Genomic DNA, 13,700 nt, shown 5'->3' on the forward strand with positions numbered 1-13,700 from the left:
TTCTCTGCCTCCTACAAGCAGTGTCTCCCTGGGGCAAGTACTTAACTTTGCTGTTCCTCAGTTCCCCTCCTGTAAAATGATGTGAGTTAGGATTGTCTTGGGCATTAAGTGAGTTAAACATATAAATGAGTAACTGGGACACTACCTGCTGTATCAGTACAGCTCAGTATCTGAGCTGTAACATGAGCATCATTTCTTCCCCTTGTTATTATTGTCCTCACAGGGTCTCTAAGAATGGTAAAACACATGTCAGTAATTTAACTGTGTTTTGATAGTTAGAAATACATGCTGCAAAATCCCCTAAGTTATTTCCAACATTTTCCCTCAAGTGTCCATCTTAATTATAAGCATTAATCATCTGAAATGTTCTTGAGATACAATTTTAGACAAATTTGATTATTTGCAAAAAAAGAGACCTAGCTTTCAAAGAGACTTAGACCCTCAGTCCTTCAGTGTTGTCATCTGAAGTGAGGACATGCCTGCCTTGATGAGTGGTGGGGGGTGGGGGCCATTAAATGAGAGAAGTTTGTTTTCCTCACCTGTAGTCTGGACTCTGCTAGATTAAGTCTCTCTTTCTTTCCTTTTCTGGAGCCTTGTTCTATTGTTAAGTCATTTCAAGTAAGTCCCTCTTCTGAGCTGTGAGTGCTGACGTGGAGGCAACTCCCCTTTGCTTTCCAGAATACCCTCAGCCTTCTGCCTTGTCGGGTTGTTCCTTTGGGATGCGCCCTAGGGGATTCATTTTTCCTTTCATCATCAGTCATTCCCTTTCAAAAAGCTTCCTAGTTGGGATCAAGTTTGGAAAAGACAAAACCTAACTGAGAGGCTTGAGAATGATCTGATCATTGGTGATGGAATTTTTGGATGGGAAAACTGCTACCAGTGCCCCATCTGCTCTCCAGTGAACCCAGTCTGGACTCTTGTCTGGCGCACCCAGCCAGGTGCTTAGGGAAATGGCACTGCCCAGCCTCCATGTGGGCTGTGTATGAGAAGCCCTGCTGAGACTTTCTGAGTACCTGCTATTTATCAGATGGTATACTGGAAATACCTATCAAAAATGATGAACTTCTTTGTATTTTGAATTTTTAATACAAATAGCAATTTAATTGTAAATTACATGAACTTGAGTCAGGTACAATATTCAAATGAGCCACTACTCAAGCTAGACATTCATGTATTTATGTCCTGCTGGGTTATACTTGTGTATGCATGTTTTGCTTTATTTTTAAACTAGACATAAAAGATGATCAGCAAAATCAGAAGATGGTAAGCTATTTACATATGAGGTAATATTACAGTGTGTTGTAGTGGTGCAAAGCATGTCTGTGTTTGCAAACTAAAATATACATACACACAAAAGATAAATTGCATGGCATGACAAAGTAAAATGCAGATACTTGTAATAACCTGCGTGCTATTGAGTGTGTTTAAATTATGAGCAGCTAGTCATATGTGAAGGTTTTCCTGCAAATAGCAATTAAATTTATTAACTATTTTTTTAAACTACAGTTCATCTTTCTCATTGTCCCTAGTCCATACGACTTTCTGTGACTTATTAGAGCTCTCTTGTTTCAAGTGTCCTGCTTGCCACCCACCTCCGCCCCCAGATCCTTTGGATAGAATGTTTTGAAGAGTTGAATTGCAAGCACATTCAAAAAGTTTCACTGTATCACCTTTACACAATAAGCTCCTGCACTAAGACCTCTTTGCATTATCTAGATTTTAATTTTCCATTTTATAAAAAAAAACAGAGTGATCTAAAGGTACTGAACCATCTGTGGTAAAATTAGTTTACTAGATTTTACTGCTGCCCGAATTCCTTGGGATCATTTCTTGAGACTGGATTTACTTTGTCGATATGCTAATGACAACATTGTTCCCAATATTATGTTATAGACTGAATTACATATATACGGGATATACTTCACTCACAGTGTAATCCTCACAGTGATCCTCCTGAGGGTTGATATGTTGGTATCATTTTGTAGAAGAGGAAACTGAAGCTCAAAGAAGATTTTTGTTGGAAGTGTCAGACCAACTAGATGATAAAGCTGAGCTTGAACCCACGCTTGCTTGCCTGTCCTCCTTGTGTCTACTCTGGAGCCCTTTCCCTGTCTTCTGTGCATTCCCCTTTACAAACACAGGCTGTTCATCAAGTGCAGTGGGTCTCAAACTTTATGGTCTCAGGACCCTTTACATTCTTAAAAATTATGGAGTGCTCCAAAGAGCTTTTTTTCCTATGGTTTATTGTATCTATACTTAAACCATATTAAAAATAAAAACAATAAATTTTAGAAAGATTTATTATTAAATCATCTTTAAAAGTGAACCTATTGCATGATAGCAGAAATAACACATTTTTATGAAGGATAAGTATTTTCTAATTCAAAAAACTTTTAATGAGAAAAATGGCATTGTTCTACATTTTTTGCATATCTCCTTAATTTCTAGTGTAATAGAAGACCATTGGATTTTCATACCCGCTTCTTCATTCAGTATGTTGCATTATTGTTTTGGCTGAACTATATGCAAAGAAAATCCAGGCACATACATATATGTAGTTAGAAAAAGGAAGAGTATTTTAGTAGCCTTTCCAGATGACTGGGTCATTATTTTTTGATAGTATACCAAAACAAGTGGAAGTTTCTTAAAGTTTAGTTGTACTGTGGAATCTGAAACTGTATCAGTGAACATATTGTACTCTGTTCCATTAACATACATTTGTTTATCTTTTGCTTGTGCATGATTTCCTAACATCATTTGGAAAATACTGATTGAATTGCACAGATCTGCCAAACGTTGACGGATTTCCTTATAGAATATTTTAAAAATCAAACTTGTTCCTCTTACCACTGATCTCATCAGAAGAGTCTTTAAGGGCTAGGAAGCTCTCAAGCTCACATTGGTAGATAGAGATTTTCCAAGATCCTCATTTTCACTAGAAAACTGGAATTTTACACAAATAAGGTTTGTTTTCTCTGAAGTGAGAGGTTCACTTTGTTCATTTTTGAGAAAATGTCTGCCAAATACCCAAGTCTTATAACCATAGCTTTTTTCTCATTTTTTCAAGAAAAACTGGAACTTTGTGAACCAAGCCACTAGTTCAGCTCAAAACTCAGTCCCACAAGTGCTTTTCAAGAGCTGCTTCACTATGTGGCAGGAGGGCTTGATGCTTACTTCTTCACTAGTCATGCAGAGTAGTAAGATGCTCCCAACCTAATGAGATCAATACTTTTTATTGCTTGATAGAACATTCTTGAGTGAGACCTTTTTCTTCTTTTTTTTTTTGCTACAAGTGTGTGACGGTGAAACTAGTTTGGTGGTTGGTTTGTGCTAAGGCTCTAGCAGTTTTAGTCACCGTGCTTTTATACCATCAGTGCAAATATCACCACAGCAAAAAGGCAAATAACACCTTATTATGAAACTGACCCTCTGCTCCTCTGAAAGAGTCTAAAGACTACACTTCAAGAATTGCTAGTCTGGTATATATGTAATAAAAGTATTATAAGAATATTTGTAAGATTATGAACATTAACAAGAAGAACGTATTGTGAGCTTTGGGTCATCTGTTATTCAGCAAGGAATGTGTTGTTCAGCATGTAGAAATTATGCTCAGAAGCTGAGAAAAATACCACAAAAAGAGGATCAAGAAAATGCTATTTGAAATGCCCTGAATAGGATGAATAGAGTAATGATACCTTTCTGAATGCATCGGATACAGTATTTCATGAAGATCCCTAGTAGTGTTGGGAGGAGGGGCAAGTACAGCAGGCAGAAAGCACTGAGTGGTGTGGTGATAACAGCAGAAGCCACCCAAGTGACAATAAATAGACCCATGGCTTCATTTGGGAACTCCTGTATTAGACTATCAGTTTCTCTAAGCTGTCATCAAGATTAGTATGAAGATAAGACAGATTAAGGCCAGAGAAGATATATTCTCTGTGTAGCAATTATTAAAATTACTTATTAATCTAAAGAGAAACAGAAAGATAAAGAATTTGGTAGACTGTATAACAATTTTTAAGTTATTAGTGATAGAGAGATGGTTATGGATCACATGTACTCTCATGGGAATAATAGAGTAGAAGCCTTGCAGGAGCTTGTTAGGCTGTGAGGCATTGTGGAGGAGGGACTCAGATTCAGGAGCTTGAGTTCTAGTTATGATTCTTCCATTAAGTGGCTCTATGACCTAGTTAAATTATTTAATTTAATAGAGCTTTAATTCCTTCTCTGTATAGTGATGGGATTGGACTGAATCTAACTTCAGAAATCAGACGTGAAACACCATATAGAGGGATTTTTGAACTTCTCCCCCCACACATTTTTTTAACACACGTAAAATTCTTCTTAAAACACAAATTACTGAAATCATTAGGTGCATAGCTCATTGTCTGCTGGCCTGCTCTGCTGTTGTCCTTAAACTTTTCCAATCCAAAAGGCGTATCAAATAGTATACTGTGTTGCTTTAGTGGTGTTTTAATTACATCAATGAACAAATAAATTCCCAGAGGATAAGAGAGATTCATGGTTCCGTTAATAGCAAGTGTTTTACATTATTTTGAGAATGAATTGTAGCTCAAGAAGATCTAATTTGCTCCTCTTTCCTCTTAACTAGATATTTGCAGACTTCCTCAAAAGAACACTGATATAAACCAAGCTGAAACTGTGTGTGTGCTGTGTATGTGTGTGTGTGTGTGTGTGTTAGAATAAACGATGAACCTAAGGTGCCTTCTGTTAGTTTTAACAGATATGCCCTAGGTTTTAAGCCTAATACTTTTTTTAGTAGCTAAGAATTTCGCTTTTAATTTTCAGGACCACCTGAGGTGAAAACTGATTTTCTTTCCTCTAGCAATTTATATGCTGAGCCAGCCTTGAGAAAGCACTAAGGTTTGGCTATGATTGCTCATTGACTGTCTCAAATTTTTGTTTTGAAACATATGAGTATAGTTTTTCTTGGGGGTCTCCAGACAGCATTTTGGATCACACTTCATCCAATCAAAGCTGATATAATATCCTTGAACCTCTACTTCTCTTTGTTTTAGAACACATTCATAAATATAAGACCTTCCTTTTTTTTTATTTAAAATGCGTATTTTAATTGTGTATACATAACTAGTCTGTCCTTAGATAATACCTTTATCTTTATTCAGAGATATCATATTTGTTTTTTGTTTCAGTTGTCTGTTTTTTTTTTCTCACCTCTTAAAAAGAAAAAACAACTCTATTGTAAGTCTATAGTTAGAGTTTGGGGTTTTGTTTTATTTTAGTCCTGTTTCTCCCCAAGGGACTGCCTTTCTGTTTCAGACAGGTGCAGAAACAGCTATAATGCTGGAAGCTTCCCAGCCTCCTCCCCACCACGCATCAGACATTTGTTCACTCTTGTTCACGAGAGTCCATTAAAAGACCCTTTTGAATATTACTTTATTAAAAGAGGATCTGTAAATCTCTTTTAAAGATTTCTGCAACTTACACTGAAAGATGTCTGATCATTTTGTGGTTTTTTATTTGTACATAGACTTTTGAGCCTGGCTCTGCCATCTAAGATGGCGGCTTATAGGAAGAGTCACTGTCAATCATGTAGCAAGCCAAGACTTAAATAACTGCTTAGGTTAATTGCTTCTCTTTTAATTGTAGAAATGAAACAATGCTTTGATTGATTTAATTTTCTTTTATTAATCTCTTAGCATGGCTGAAAGCCATGATGTAAAATAAACCAATTTACTCCAGCATGCATATTGCCAAGTGAGAAATTGATTTGACCCTATTTTTTAGGAAACTGACTTCTCATGCACATTGTTTATCAACTTTATGCATGCATATTAATCTATGTGAAGGCAGTTACTGAAATCTGTGTTTTTCATCATGAATGCAAAAAGTATTCTTAAAGTGTATTATCAGTTTTCCTTGAGGTATTCTGTTCTATAGGTTGACTATAGGTTAAAGAAAGCAAGAGTGAAACAATATTATCTACTTGGTCACTGTTCTGGGGCATTAATTCATAATCTTTGATAATAAATACCAAATGACTTCAGAATTTTTCTTCTTCTTCATTACCTTTTATTTGTTTGTTTATTTATTTATTTTTTGGTATCATTAATCTACAATTACATGAGGAACATTATGTTTACTAGACTCTCCCCCTCACCAAGTCCCCCCCACATCACTATCCATCAGTGTAGTAAGATGCTGTAAAATCACTGCTTGTCTTCTCTGTGTGTCACAGCCCTCCGCATGCCCCCTCCCCACATTATACATGCTAATCATAAGGCTCCCTTTCTTCTCCACCCACCCTTCTCCCTCCCTTCCCACCCATCCTCCCCAGTCCCTTTCCCTTTGGTAACTGTTAGTCCATTCTTGGGTTCTGTGATTCTGCTGCTGTTTTCTTCCTTCAGTTTTTCCTTTGTTCTTATATTCCACATGAGTGAAGTCATCTGATACTTGTCTTTCTCTGCCTGGCATATTTCACTGAGCATAATACCCTCTAGCTCCAACCATGTTGTTGCAAATGGTAGGATTTGTTTTCTTCTCATGACTGAATAATATTCCATTGTGTGTATGTACCACATCTTCTTTATCCATTCATCTACTGATGGACACTTAGGTTGCTTCCATTTCTTAGCTATTGTAAATAGTGCTGCGACAAACATAGGGGTGCATCTGTCTTTTTCAAATTGGGCTGCTGCATTCTTAGGGTTAATTCCTAGAAGAGGGATTCCTGGGTCAAATGGTATTTCTGTTTTGAACTCTTTGAGGAACCTCCATACTGCTTTCCACAATGGTTGAACTGATTTACATTCCCACCAGCAGTGTAGGAGAGTTCCCCTTTCTCCACAACTCACCAACATTTGTTGTTTGTCTTTTGGATGGTAGCGACCCTTACTGGTGTGAGGTGACATCTCATTGTGGTTTTAATTTGCATTTCTCTGATGACTAGCGATGTGGAGCATCTTTTCATATGTCTGTTGGTCATCTGAATTTCTTCTTTGGAGAACTGTCTGTTCAGCACCTCTGCCCATTTTTTAATTGGATTCTTTGCTTTTTGTTTGTTGAGGTGTGTGAGCTCTTTATATATTTTGGATGTCAAGCCTTTATCGGATCTGCCATTTATGAATATGTTCTCCCATACTGTAGGATGCCTTTTTGTTCTGTTGATGGTGTCCTTTGCTGTACAGAAGCTTTTCAGATGATATAGCCCCACTTGTTCATTTTTGCTTTTGTTTCCCTTGCCCGGAGAGGTGTGTTCATGAAGAAGTCGCTCATGTTTATGTCCAAGAGATTTTTTCCTATGTTTTTTCTAAGAGTTTTATAGTTTCATGACTTACATTCAGGTCTTTGATCCATTTCGAATTTACTTTTGTGTATGGGTTAGACAATGATCTAGTTTCATTCTCTTACATGTAGCTGTCGAGTTTTGCCAACACCGGCTGTTGAAGAGGCTGTCATTTCCCCATTGTATGTCCGTGGCTCCTTTATCGTATATTAATTGACCATAAATGTATGGGTTAATGTCTGGAGTCTCTATTCTATTCCACTGGTCTGTGGCTCTGTTCTTGTGCCAGTACCAAACTGTCTTGATGACTGTGGCTTTGTAGTAGAACTTGAAGTTGGGAAGTGAGATCCCCCCCACTTTATTCTTCCTTCTCAGGATTGCTTTGGCTATTGGGGGCCTTTGGTGGTTCCATATGAATTTTTGAACTATTTGTTCCAGTTCATTGAAGAATGCTGTTGGTAATTTGATAGGGATTGCATTGAATCTGTAGATTACTTTGGGCAGGATGGCCATTTTGACAATATTAATTCTTCCTAGCCAAGAGCATGGGATGAGTTTCCATTTGTAGGTGTCCTCCTTAATTTCTCTTAAGAGTATCTTGTAGTTTTCAGGGTATAGGTCTTTCACTTCCTTGGTTAGGTTTATTCCTAGGTATTTTATTCTTTTTGATGCAATTGTGAATGGAATTGTTTTCCTGATTTCTCTTTCTATTAGTTCATTGTTAGTGTATAGGAAAGCCTCAGATTTCTGTGTGTTAATTTAATTTTGTATCCTGCAACTTCGCTGAATTCAGATACTAGTTTTAGTAGTTTTGGAGTGGAGTCTTTAGGGTTTTTTATGTACAATATCATGTCATCTGCAAATAGTGACAGTTTGACTTCTTCTTTATCGATCTGGATTCCTTGTATTTCTTTGTTTTGTCTAATTGCCATGGCTAGGACCTCCATTACTATGTTGAATAACAGTGGGGAGAGTGGGCATCCCTGTCTTGTTTCTGATCTCAGAGGAAAAGCTTTCAGCTTCTCGCTGTTCAGTATGATTGTTGGCTGTGGGTTTTTCATATATGGCCTTTATTATGTTGAGGTACTTGCCTTCTATACCCATTTTGTTGAGAGTTTTTATCATGAATGGATTTTGAATTTTGTTGAATGCATTTCAGTGTCTATGGAGATGATCATGTGATTTTTGTCCTTCTTTTTGTTGATGTGGTGGATGATGTTGATGGATGTTCAAATGTTGTACCATCTTTGCATCCCTGAGATGAATCCCACTTGATCATGGTGTATGGTCCACTTGATGTATTTCTGAATTCAGTTTGCTCATATTTTGTTGAGTATTTTTGCATTTGTGTTCATCAGGGATATTGGTCTGTAATTTTCTTTTTTGGTGGGGTCTTTGCCTGGTTTTGGTATTAGGGTGATGCTGGCTTCATAGAATGAGTCTGGAAGTATTCCCTCCTCTTCTATTTTTTGGAAAACTTTAAGGAGAATGGGTATTATGTCTTCTCTGTATGTCTGATAAAAGTCCACAGTAAATCCATCTGGCCCGGGGGTTTTGCTCTTGGGTAGTTTTTTGATTACCGCTTCAATTTCGTTGTTGGTAATTGGTCTGTTTAGATTTTCTGTTTCTTCCTTGGTCAGTCTTGGAAGGTTGTATTTTTCTAGGAAGTTGTCCATTTCTCCTAGGTTTTCCAGCTTGTTAGCATGTAGGTTTTCATAGTATTCTCTAATAATTCTTTGTATTTCTGAGGGTCAGTTGTGATTTTTACTTTCTTGTTTCTGATTCTGTTGGTGTGTGTAGATCCTCTTTTTCTCTTAATAAGTCTGGCTAGGGGCTTATCTATTTTGTTTATCTTCTCAAAGAACCAGCTCTTGGTTTCATTGATTTTTTCTATTGTTTTATTCTTCTCAATTTTATTTTTTTATTCTCTGATCTTTATTATATCCCTCCTTCTGCTGACTTCAGGCCTCATTTGTTCTTCTTTTTCCAATTTCGATAATTGTGTCTTTAGACTATTCATTTGGGATTGTTCTTCCTTCTTTAAATATGCCTGGATTGCTGTATACTTCCCTCTTAAGGCTGTTTTTGCTGCATCCCACAGAAGTTGGGGTTTTGTGTTATTGTCATTTGTTTCTATATATTGCTTGATCTCTGTTTTGATTTGGTTGTTGATCCATTGATTATTTAGGAGCATGTTGTTAAGCCTCCATGTGTTTGTGAGACTTTTTGCTTTCTTTGTACAATTTATTTCTAGTATTATACCTTTGTGGTCTGAAAAGTTGGTTGGTTGAATTTCAATCTTTTTGAATTTACTGAGGCTCTTTTTTGTGGCCTAGTATGTGCTCTATTCTGGAGAATGTTCCATTTGCACTTGAGAAGAATGTGTATCCTGCTGCTTTTGGATGTAGAGTTCTATAGAGGTCTGTTAGGTCCATCTGTTCTAGTGTGTTGTTCAGTGCCTCTATGTCCTTACTTATTTTCTGTCTGGTGGATCTGCCCTTCGGAGTGAGTGGTGTATTGAAGTCTCCTAAAATGAATGCATTGCATTCTATTTCCTCCTTTAATTCTGTTAGTATATGTTTCACATATGTTGTTACTCCTGTATTGGGTGCATATATGTTTAGAATGGTTATATCCTCTTGTTGGACTGAGCCCTTTATCATTATGTAGTGTCCTTCTTTATCTCTTGTTACTTTCTTTGTTTTGAATATTTTGTCTGATACTAGTACTGCAACCCCTGCTTTCTTCTCTCTGTTGTTTGCCTGAAATATATTTTTCAATCCCTTGACTTTTAGTCTGTGCATGTCTTTGGGTTTGAGGTGAGTGTCTTGTAAGCAGCATATGGATGGGTCTTGCTTTTTTATCCATTCTATTACTCTGTGTCTTTTGATTGGTGCATTCAGTCGATTTACATTTAGGGTGACTATTGAAAGATATGTACTGATAGCCATTGCAGGCTTTAGATTCGTGGTTACCAAAGGTTCAAGGTTAGCTTCTTTAGTATCTTACTGCCTAACTTAGCTCACTTATTGAGCTGTTATATACACTGTCTGGAGATTCTTTTCTTCTCTCCCTTCTTATTCCTCCTCCTCCATTCTTTATATGTTGGTTGTTTTATTCTGTGCTCTTTCGTGTTTCCTTTAACTTCTTTTACTGGGTAGTTGATTTTATTTTTTGCCTTTAGTTAGTATTTGGTTGGTCTGCTTTCTTTGCTGTGATTTTATTTTCTCTGGTGACATCTGTTTAGTCTTAGGAGTGCTCCCGTCTAGAACAGTCCCTCTAAAATACCCTGTAGAGGTGGTTTGTGGGAGGCAAATTCCCTCAACTTTTGCTTGTCTGGGAATTGTTTAATCCCTCCTTCACATTTAAATGATAATCATGCTGGATACAGTATCTTTGGTTCAAGGCCCTTCTGTTTCATTGCATTAAATATATCATGCTATTCTGTTCTAGCCTGTAAGGTTTCTGTTGAAAAGTCTGATGATAACCTGGTGGGTTTTCCTTTGTAGGTGACCTCTTTTCTCTCTCTGGCTGCTTTTAATACTCTGTCCTTGTCCTTGATCTTTGCCATTTTAATTGTTATGTGTCTTGGTGTTGCCCTCCTGGGGTCCCTTGTGTTGGGAGTTCTGTGTGCTTCTGTTTTTTGAGCAACTATTTCCTCCCCCAGTTTGGGGAAGTTGTCAGCAATTATTTCTTCAAATACACTTTCTATCCCTTTTTCTCTCTTCTTCTGGTACCCCTATAATGCGAATATTGTTCCATTTGGATTGGTCACACAGTTCTCTTAATATTGTTTCATTCCTGGAGATCCTTTTATCTCTCTCTGCTTTCCTGTTCTCTGATTTCTATTCCATTAACGTCCTCTTGCCCCTCTTCCATTCTGCTTTTAAGCCCTTCCAGAGATTGTTTTATTTCTGTATTCTCCTCCTTAGCTTTTGCATATTTCTCTGCAAGTTCATCAGTATGGTTATGACCTTTATTTTGAATTCTTTTTCAGGAAGATTGGTTAGGTCTATCTCCCCAGGTTCCCTCTCAGGGGAGGATGTCTGTGTGATTCTTGTCTGGATCAAATTCTTCTGCCTTTTCACGGCGATAGAGGTAGTCGTGGGCAGTTGGCGTGTGTGTCAGCTGGGAGAACAAAGTCCCTTCCTGCTTGCTCGTCGTCTTCCTCTCCTGGGAGAACAGCGACCCCAAGCAGCTTGTGCTGGGCAGCTGCGTGCAGACGGGGGTCTCTGATTCTTGCCCAGGCCACTGTGGAGGAAGCTCTGCATGGCTGCTATGGGTGTGACCTGTCTCAGGCTGCTGCTCCGCTATGGCGGGGCCATGCCAGAGGGGGAACAGGCAGGAGGCTGTTTATCCCGTGAGGGGCCTCAGAGCTGCACTGCCGCCCAAGGGGCTAGAGGGCCTGGAGTTCCCCAGGATTCCCAGCCGCTGGGCTGAGTGTGCCGGGACGCTTCTGTCCAGCTGTGAGGCCCCTGTCCCTTTAAAACTTTCAAAAACCTTGCTTTTCTTTTGTCCCAGGGGCTCCAGCTGTGGGGACCCGCTCGCAGATTTTACTGTTCCGATTCCCTTGTATCTAGCACACCACGTACTGTGTGTCTGTGCTCCCTGTGCGGATGACTAGGGCTGGGTGTTTAGCAGTCCTGGACTTCCTCTCCCTCCCCGCTCTGACTCCTCTCCTCCCACTGGGGAGCTGGGGTGGGGGACATGCTCAGGTCCCACCGGGCCATGGCTTGTATCTTACCCCCTTCTTGAAGCGCTGGGTTCTCGCAGATGTAGATGTAGCCTGGCTGTTGCCCTGAATCTTCTGGTCTCTCTTTTAAGAATAGTTGTATTTGTTGTATTTTCAAAAAATATATATATGGTTTTGGGAGGAGATTTCCGTTGCCCTACTCACACAGCCATCTTGGCTCCCTCTCCTTCATTACCTTTTTTAAAAAAAAAATCTACATTTCCTTTTAAGAATGTTACATAGGATACCTTCTCCAATTTACAGCCACATCTACTGAAAGATCTCATAATCCCTCACTTTAGATCATCTAACTAGTTGTTAACCATCATGTTTGTTCCCTTTCTTAGTCTTTTCAGGTATGATTCCAGAAACATTTTGATTTTGGCAGATAAGCCTTTCCTCTATCCAGCAATTTCATTGTTTTAAAGAAAATTTTAAAAAGTATTTCCTTAACACAACAATGTTAGAACATGTTTTTTTTTCCTTTAAAATCACAAATAGTCAATTCTGGCATTTAGTAGTCTGGTCAGTTGCTCATTTTGGCTTAAGAGTTACCATTTTGTGTTCTGTACATAATGTATCTCTTCTGAAGAATTAAAATGTAAAAAATATGTCTTTAATATTGTTAGCATTTGTATGTTCCTTGAATATTGTTGCATGATCCTTGAGAACTTCTATATTATAATCAAAGGGGACTTTTAGGGCTGGTAGAGATTTCTGCTAAATCAGAGAGTCGTAACATTTTGATATATTTAACTTTTACATTGAATTCATCTTTATTTAGTTTTGAGGCTTTGTTTTTAAATGTGTGCTGTAAGCCCAGGCTTGGGGAAGAATACTTGAGATGGCATAATTAAGCTTTCTGTTCTGTTATTGAGTTTACTTTTGGAACAGCTATTTGAATTCTAAAAGCTTTTCTGAAATTTTTGAAATTTGGTGTTAATGAACCATAGATATTTTCTGACGTTTCCTTATAGAGAACAAAAGAAGGCTAATGATGAATTTATAGGTAGTCAGATTAAGAGTTTATATTTTTGTTTTTAACTTTTTTCTTTAATAAATATACATGCATACACACACACACACACACAGTTACATTAGAGGTTCAATATAGCTCTCCTAGATCATTACATCTGCACTACAACTATTGTTTGAATGGCATTTTATAGTTTGCAAATTGATATCAACCCCTTCTTATTTAATCCTTACCATGGCCTTGTAAAATGTTCTTATAATCCCTACTTCCAGGTGAGAAAACTGGGTCTCAAAATGGTTCACAGATTTGCCTGATGTAGTAAAGCTGAAACTCAATCCTAGGACCTCAGACTTACTCTTTGCTTTCTTTCCAGTATTTCATGCTTTCTGAAATACTTCAATACTTTCTAAAGTATATGCATTTTCCATATTAATAATTGTAATTCTTCCTGTGCTTATAAAGAATAATTACTCAAAGACATCATATATATAGCCAACTGCAGCTCAGCGCATTGTGAGTTATTTAACTGCCTGTTAAACAGACCTAATGGGAGTGTCAGAGGACCCGAACCCAACATATCCACAACTGAACTCACCTTTAAGGGGTGGGGGGATCTTGCAGGGTTGTGCGCTGGGATGTAGCAATGCCCAGGACACAGGAGATCCTTGCCCTCGTGAACTTACATGGCACTGTGTGGAGCCAGTTGGGGAGACAGATATGAAATA

The 13,700-nt window shown here is 38.0% G+C and overlaps 1 protein-coding gene across 6 annotated transcripts in view; it reads left to right on the forward strand.

Moving 5' to 3' along the window:
* EIF2AK3 (eukaryotic translation initiation factor 2 alpha kinase 3) overlaps window positions 1-13,700 on the forward strand; it is a 67,718-nt gene that overhangs the window by 12,584 nt on the left and 41,434 nt on the right. The window lies entirely within an intron of this gene.

Source organism: Manis javanica, chromosome 1 (assembly GCF_040802235.1).
Source record: "Manis javanica isolate MJ-LG chromosome 1, MJ_LKY, whole genome shotgun sequence".
In the NCBI taxonomy this organism is placed as follows: domain Eukaryota; kingdom Metazoa; phylum Chordata; class Mammalia; order Pholidota; family Manidae; genus Manis; species Manis javanica.